Below are 8985 nucleotides of genomic sequence, written 5' to 3'. Positions count from 1 at the left end.
CGTGGGCATAGAAGAGGAAAGAGCTCCCCGTCGGGGAATCGAACCCCTGACTTCCGCGTGACAGGCAGAGATACTGTCCATTATACTAACGAGGACTGCCCTGGCCTAATAGGAGGCATGGCAGCAAAATATGGCACACTGTCTGTCTATTTCAGACATTGCAAGAGGTGCACTCATTCAGAGTGAATGTCGGAGTGAATACCTACCCCAGGGGGTCCTCACTCAGATAATGTAGAAGATCATACATTTCCTCCCAGGAAAGTTACATTCGGAAAGGCCCCATCAGGCCATCTGCAACAGGAACCTTCAGATGAGGCCATGGAAATAAAGAAAGACTATCCACTTCAGGACAGGTCTCCCCCGCAAATTGATGGCCTCAGGAAGACAAATGCTCTTACTGTGGTCTTTCAGCAAGGATGGGATAAGTCAGGCCAAATGACTATGACAGACTATGGTCTGCAGTTTGTAAAATGCAACAGCCAGAGGTTCGGAGAAGCTAATTTACTGACTGGTACAACAACGGTTTGCCACTTCAGTAAACATTTTCTCAGTCTGAGTTATCTGTTTAACAAATACCGAAAAAGCAGTTTGAATCCAGTTCTGGTTGTCAAAGTCCATCCATCCGATTCTTTGTTGATCAAGGCAAGGGTCAGCAAAAAGTTTCCCCATGCAGACTTTAGAAGCACTGCTGTTTCCGCTCGGTTTCGAGCCGAGGACCTTTCGCGTGTGAAGCGAACGTGATGACCACTACACTACGGAAACGTTGTTGAAGTAACTGAGATGGGACATTTTCGCGAAATACAACGAGCCGGTAGCAATTAATGTGTGTTTTGACAGGAGGGAGCAAAAGGTCACATTTTCATTGTGATGTATCAAGGTAAAAAGGTATCTATTAATAGGCGTTACAGTGATATCTATCTATCTATCTATCTATCTATCTATCTATCTATCTATCTATCTATCTATCTATCTATCTATCTATCTATCTATCTATCTATCTATCTATCTGGGGTGTGTCCGATAAAGTGACTTTGACACAATATGGTCTCCAGTTTGAACAGTGCAACAGCAATTGCACAACTGAGGATCGCAGAAGCTAATCTACTGACTCGAACTACATTGGTTTGCCACTTAAGTACAATGTTTGTCAGTCTTTGAGTTCTCTATTGTAGAAATCCAGAAAAAGTTAATTCAATCCAGTTGTGGTTGCCATCTATTTGATTTTTGTTGATCAAGATAAGGGTAAGCAAAACAATTTTCATGGAGACTTTGAAAGTTTGCTTTTGAACACGACAGAACAGTACCTTGACAAGTGGTCGACCGGGGGATGCAGCCTTTACCAGTATCTACTGATTGTGATAGTCCTTTTCAAAAATCAGCTGCACTCCATTTGTCAACTTTGTTGATTTCTCTCCAGACTGTCGATGTCTGATTTCCATTGATACCACGTCTGGCTGACAATGAGCTTCTGAAGGCTCTCTTCTTGGTCGTATTACCCATCTGAATCAAACTCAAGAGAGGAGGTCTTCAGTTATGTCTTTCAACAGCAGCTGAAATACTCTGAAATACACTCTGATTGGGATCAGTTGACATACACACATTTAATGAATCCCAAAAGCTGTGGAAGCAAACTTGTTTCCGCTCGGTTTCGAGCCGAGGACCTTTCGCGTGTGAAGCGAACGTGATGACCACTACACTACGGAAACCTTGGGAAAGCACTAGGGACATCACAACTTTCCCTATGATGGTCCCGTGGGCATAGAAGAGGAAAGAGCTCCCCGTCGGGGAATCGAACCCTAGTCTTCCGCGTGACAGGCGGAGATACTGTCCATTATACTAACGAGGACTGCCCTGGCCTAATAGGAGGCATGGCAGGAAAATATGGCACACTGTCTGTCTATTTCAGACATTGCAAGAGGTGCACTCATTCAGAGTGAATGTCGGAGTGAATACCTACCCCAGGGGGTCCTCACTCAGATAATGAAGAAGATCATACATTTCTTCCCAGGAAAGTTACATTCGGAAAGGCCCCATCAGGCCATCTGCAACAGGAACCTTCAGATGAGGCCATGGAAATAAAGAAAGACTATCCACTTCAGGACAGGTCTCCCCCGCAAATTGATGGCCTCAGGAAGACAAATGCTCTTACTGTGGTCTTTCAGCAAGGATGGGATAAGTCAGGCCAAATGACTATGACAGACTATGGTCTGCAGTTTGTAAAATGCAACAGCCAGAGGTTCGGAGAAGCTAATTTACTGACTGGTACAACAATGGTTTGCCAACAGGAAAACATTTTCTCAGTCTGACTTATCTGTTTAACAAATACCGAAAAAGCAGTTTGAATCCAGTTCTGGTTGTCAAAGTCCATCCATCCGATTCTTTGTTGATCAAGGCAAGGGTCAGCAAAAAGTTTCCCCATGCAGACTTTAGAAGCACTGCTGTTTCCGCTCGGTTTCGAGCCGAGGACCTTTCGCGTGTGAAGCGAACGTGATGACCACTACACTACGGAAACGTTGTTGAAGTAACTGAGATGGGACATTTTCGCGAAATACAACGAGCCGGTAGCAATTAATGTGTGTTTTGACAGGAGGGAGCAAAAGGTCACATTTTCATTGTGATGTATCAAGGTAACAAGGTATCTATTAATAGGCGTTACAGTGATATCTATCTATCTATCTATCTATCTATCTATCTATCTATCTATCTATCTATCTATCTATCTATCTATCTATCTATCTATCTATCTATCTATCTATCTGGGGTGTGTCCGATAAAGTGACTTTGACACAATATGGTCTCCAGTTTGAACAGTGCAACAGCAATTGCACAACTGAGGATCGCAGAAGCTAATCTACTGACTCGAACTACATTGGTTTGCCACTTAAGTACAATGTTTGTCAGTCTTTGAGTTCTCTATTGTACAAATCCAGAAAAAGTTAATTCAATCCAGTTGTGGTTGCCATCTATTTGATTTTTGTTGATCAAGATAAGGGTAAGCAAAACATTTTTCATGGAGACTTTGAAAGTTTGCTTTTGAACACGACAGAACAGTACCTTGACAAGTGGTCGACCGGGGGATGCAGCCTTTACCAGTATCTACTGATTGTGATAGTCCTTTTCAAAAATCAGCTGCACTCCATTTGTCAACTTGTTGATTTCTCTCCAGACTGTCGATGTCTGATTTCCATTGATACCACATGTCTGGCTGACAATGAGCTTCTGAAGGCTCTCTTCTTGGTCGTATTACCCATCTGAATCAAACTCAAGAGAGGAGGTCTTCAGTTATGTCTTTCAACAGCAGCTGAAATACTCTGAAATACACTCTGATTGGGATCAGTTGACATACACACATTTAATGAATCCCAAAAGCTGTGGAAGCAAACTTGTTTCCGCTCGGTTTCGAGCCGAGGACCTTTCGCGTGTGAAGCGAACGTGATGACCGCTACACTACGGAAACCTTGGGAAAGCACTGCGGAAATCATCGTTGGAGATTTTCCCAAACTGAGCTGACGTGTGTTGCCCCACGAGGGACATCACAACTTTCGTTATGATGGTCCCGTGGGCATAGAAGAGGAAACAAATTTTAACACTATGGCTAGAAGATATTGACAGACTTGACTAGACGGGCGTACGGTTGGCAACATAAACAAGGTACTGACACGTGACTGAGGGACTGGGAACACTATATAGGGGAAGAGGGAATCAAGGGCAGGTGTGAGTGATTGCTTAAGGATCACCAGGTGAAGTGCATGAGGGAATTAGGGTAGTTGTGTCAAGGAGGACGAGGTGACAACGAAACAGGAAGACATGAACATTACCAAAATAAAAGGGGAAGTGAAAATCAAACCCAACACCAAAAAGGTGACTTGAATTTAACGTGACTCTAAACCAACTACACAAACAAACTACACAAACATAAAAGATTAACATAACTGACGCCTCGTGACATATTTTTGCTATCCAGTGACACGTGGGTTGGTCTCTCCTGTCTGACTGTGGTTGTTAACTGGGCCATTTGCAGAGCTGCACTGTCTTCACAGCACCACTCCATACATGTCAAGGTTAACTGTCACAAAAAACATCTCTACTTTGAAACAAGTCTCAAATATGAAGAAGAGAAACAATAACTATCATCAAGAGAATTTGTTACATTGGAAAAACAGCCCTATGAGAAATAAGCTGAATATTGTTAAATAGATTGACGTGTACCACCAGTGGTTCGCAAGCTTCCTCTGGTGGATTTCAGAAATACTGTTCTACTGTAAAAAACCATGGTATGAGCTGAAACATTTGAAAACATACATGATACACTGTCTTGACCAAGAACAATTTGATTTAAAATATTACATGATGAAAAACATGATAATTTGAGTAACTCTAGCTATGACACTATCAATATTTTTCAACAAAGTTATACCAACACTGAATTAACAGATCCACACAAGTAGAATTTGTAAAGATTAGGAACTTACCTCTCATTTTAAAGATTGAAGAGAGAAATCGAGAAGATTGCAGTGGTCAAAATGTTGTAATAGCAACAAAGCTTGCTGTGAACCTTCAGTGAGGAGAATACTCAGTCCAGATTACTGGGCAGTGATTGGCTCAACTGCTGTCTATTGCTCAGACAGTAATACAAATGCTCTCTGGACATGGAATTGTGAAGCTTCCTCCATGTACATGAACGGTGCATCAGAGCAGGTCAGACATGGTGCTCCAAGCTATTGTTCTGAAATGGGCAGTTATCTGGCCATACATATGACAGTTTCCTGTACTTGAGCATCAGGCAGACAGGTGGAGACACTGAAAATGCTTCAATTTACTGAGACTGTTAACAAGTAGAGAGATCCAAGATGGCGCCGTTGTGTTTTGCTGGCCGCCTCTTGCTCCTACTATGGTTGATTTTTGTGTTGTTTATAGCCCTTGGCACTAACCAGATCTAGTCTCTGCTGGTGTATGATCGTCAGGCTCTTTTGAGTCTTCGACGAAATGTCGGAGAAGTATGTGCATTCAAGCATAATGGGCAGAAAACTGTGCCTCCGCTACTAGCGGGGATCCCGACATACCTGTGCCGGGCCTCTGCTCCACCTCCTCGGCGGAAACGTTCCGGCTGGTGAAGCTGAAAGTCTGGCTGGCTCAATCGTCGTCCATTTCCCGGACAGGACATGGATTAACTCATCCGTTCGCTGTGCCTTGGCGTTTCCTGGATCCCATCGATGCCTGCCTTATTCCTGTCATCGGCTCGTTTGAGGGACTCCGGCCCCGCCGCACCTGCCCTCCGCGACTTTCACAGCGCGGCGTGAACCTCCGTCTCCTGAAGTCGCTGCCACCGTCTCCGCGATCAGCCGAACCGAAGCCCCCGGCTCCTGCCAGGTTTGGCCTGGTGAACGCCAGATCACTGGTGAACAAAACGTTCATCCTGAGGGATTTCTTCGACTCCCGTGGCCTGGATTTCCTCTTTGTGACAGAGACGTGGATCGGTGCCGGTGAGTGCAGCCCTCTGATCGAACTTCTACCGGCTGGTTGTTCTTTTTTCAACTCCCTGCGGTCATCGGGTCGTGGGGGAGGAACGGCGACTGTTTATAAAAATGACTTTAATTGTAGGCAGTGCGCTGTCTCGTCCTCCTTTTCCAGCTTTGAAGCGAATGTATTTGAGGTGGGTCGCTCCAACCCTGTGCTGTGTGCCGTCATCTACCGACCGCCCAAATACAACAAAGACTTCCTAAATGACTTCTCTGATTTTCTGGCTGAAATTATGCCCAAGTATGATCGCGTTCTCCTTGTAGGGGATTTTAACATTCACGTGTGCTGTCCTGATAAACAGTTGGTGAAGGACTTTTTAAGCCTTATTGACTCTTTTAACTTAGAGCAGTGTGTGTCTGGTCCCACTCATGAACGTGGACACACACTAGACCTCGTCCTCTGTCATGGTCTGTCTGTGTCAAACGTGGAAATATGTGACGATGTGTTTTCCGATCATTTGCCGGTACTGTTTGAAGCTGCTGTCTCCTGTGCTACAGTTAAATCTGCCGCTCCTGCTCGCTGTCGTAGGATATTTAACTCTGTCACTGCCGGTCAGTTTTCTGCTGCCTTTAACCAGCTCTGTGTCCCCTCTGAATTATTACCAAACACGGAGGTGCTCAGTTCTTGGTTTCACGCCTCCTGCCAAACCATACTGGACTCTGTGGCTCCATTTAAAACTGTGCAGCCCAAAGCTAAACCTGAGCCCTGGTTCAATGCGAGAACTCGCGCAGCCAGACAGGATTGCCGCAAAGCTGAACGCAGGTGGAAAAAGGACAAGCTGCAGGTTTCTCGCCAAATCCTAAAAGACAGCTAGCGCTGCTACCAGAGCACTGTCAAAGAGTCCAGAAGAGAGCACCTGTCAAATATTATTGAATCAAACTCACACAACCCATGTGTGTTATTTAAAACCATAGAGTCTGTTCTTGGCTCACCTCAGCCTGTGTGCACAGAGGAATCCCCTGAAATGTGCAATAGCCTCCTGCAGTTCTTCATTGATAAGGTTGCTACCACAAGGGCTCTCATCACCACACCTGCATCTGACCCCTCTGACAGTGTGCTTTGCTCAGCTGTGCTTGATTCGTTTGAGCCTGTGTCTCTGATTGCGTTAGAAAAAGTGGTTGCCCAGATGAAGCCATCAGGCTCTCCCTGTGACACTGTCCCGCCTCACTTTTTTAAAGAGGTATTTCCTTGTATAGGGCAGTCAGTCCTGGCCATTATTAACAGCAGTCTGTCTTCTGGTGTTGTCCCCCAAAGTTTTAAACATGCTGTGGTACAACCCCTGCTTAAGAAACCTGGCCTTGATCGTGTTATGCTAGCCAATCATAGACCTATCTCCAAGCTGCCTTTTATTTCAAAGATCCTGGAAAAAGTTGTCCACGCTCAGTTACAGTCGTTCCTAGATGAGCATGATATTCTGGAGATTTTCCAGTCTGGTTTTAAAACAAGGCATAGTACAGAGTCAGCTTAAGAGTGTTCAATGACATCCTCCTGACGGTTGATTCCGGAGACTCTGTGATCCTTGTCCTGCTTGACCTTACTGCAGCATTTGATACTGTGGACCACAATATTTTAGTGGCACGCTTGCAGCACCTAGTGGGCATTAGTGGTAGCGCCCTAAATTGGTTTAGATCCTATCTTGAGGGAAGATCTATGTGTGTACGCCTCGGTGGCTCTGAGTCCCAATCTGCTCCGCTTTCATATGGGTGTTCCACAGGGCTCAATTTTAGGGCCCCTGCTCTTCTCCCTGTATCTGCTTCCCCTGGGTTCCATCCTAAGAAAACATGGCATCTCATTTCATTTTTATGCAGACGACAGTCAGATTTATGTCCCACTGAGAAAGAAAAATGCCTGTCTGCAACCACTTCTATTATGTCTTGATGACATAAAAGCATGGATGTCACTGAACTTTTTAAAATTTAATGAAAAGAAGACGGAAGTGATAATGTTTGGTCCTAGCGGCTATAGTGACCTCCCCCCCGCGGATTTGGGCCCTTTGGCACCGTATGTGAAGCCTTTAGTCACAAACTTAGGTTTTATTATGGACAGTGATTTTAAATTGGACCGGCAAATTGGGGCAACAGTAAAGTCCAGCTTCTTCCACCTCAGGCAGCTGGCAAAGGTGAGGCCATTTCTCTCACAAAAGCACTTTGAAACAGTAATCCATGCCTTTGTTACATCTCGGCTGGATTACTGTAACGCTCTTTATCTTGGAGTCAGCCAGTCCTCCCTCTCGCGTCTCCAGTTTTTAAATCTTTAAATGGTCTTGCCCTCCTTACCTCTCTGAGCTTCTCCATCCTTACACTCCTGCTCGGTGCCTTAGGTCAGCTGACCAGCTGCTCCTGGAGGTACCGAGGTCTAAACGGAAGCTCAGAGGGGAAAGAGCTTTCTCCATTGCCGGTCCCAAACTTTGGAACGCCCTCCCACTTCATATTAGACAGGCCCCCTCACTGTCCATTTTTAAAACTCATCTTAAAACGCATTTTTATTCTTCTGCGTTCAACTCAGCATGAGACTCTGCTCTTGTTTTATTGTTTTCATTGTTTAAACCTTTTTATTGTTTTATAGTTTCATTGTTTTTTATTTGTTTAAACATTGTTATTTTTTTATAGTTTTATAGTTATTTTTGTATTGTTTAAACATTGTTATTGTTTTATTGTTTATATATATATATATATATATATATATATATATATATATATATATTTTTTGTTTTTGTTTTATTGTTTTTTATTTTGTCTCCTATGTTTTGTGCCATGTTTTATTTATTGTACTGTTAAGCACTTTGTACCAGCTATAGCTGCCTAAAGCGCTCTATAAATAAAGTTGAGTTGAGTTGAGTTGAGTAGTTGAAAGGTTAGAGATTGAACTGAAACACCTACTCAGATTAATAACTTGGCCACCATGAGCATATTACAGTACTTTTTTCTTAATATTAACCTGAAAACTTACATGACATGATGTGAGTCCTCTTTCAAATCCAGGCTTCGCCATTCCACACAGGTCATAAACATGAGAAACAGTAAGACAGAAGAATATAAATTCCCTGAAGTGAAAATTAAAGAATTAAAAAGCCCCCTCTTTGTTAGGACAAAATGTCAAAAGTTCCCTGTTACAGGTATGGAGCAATATTCACACTCCTATAGACGGTTTTATTTCCCATCAGCGGCCCTTTGCTGGATGTAACCCCCCCCCCCCCCACACCCACATTTATATACTGTATACACACACACATACACAAACGTATAATGGTTTTAATGATTCTCGTTGGTGGGTCTTTATTTAGCAGGCTGAAATACATTTTGCTGTTGGCCTCTTAAGGCCACATAATACTTCTCCGACTGCGTATGCGTTATCCGTCTGCGTCACCACGGAGACGACTCGAGCCTTCATACTTCTGCGTCGTGGTGACGGATACGCGCTGCAATTTCCCGCCCGATCAGTAGGGGTCGCTGCGCAAGGTTGTTG

Source organism: Microchirus variegatus (genome assembly GCF_963457635.1).
Source record: "Microchirus variegatus genome assembly, chromosome: 21".
Taxonomy (NCBI): Eukaryota; Metazoa; Chordata; class Actinopteri; order Pleuronectiformes; family Soleidae; genus Microchirus; species Microchirus variegatus.
Note: the sequence above shows the minus strand (reverse complement) of the source record.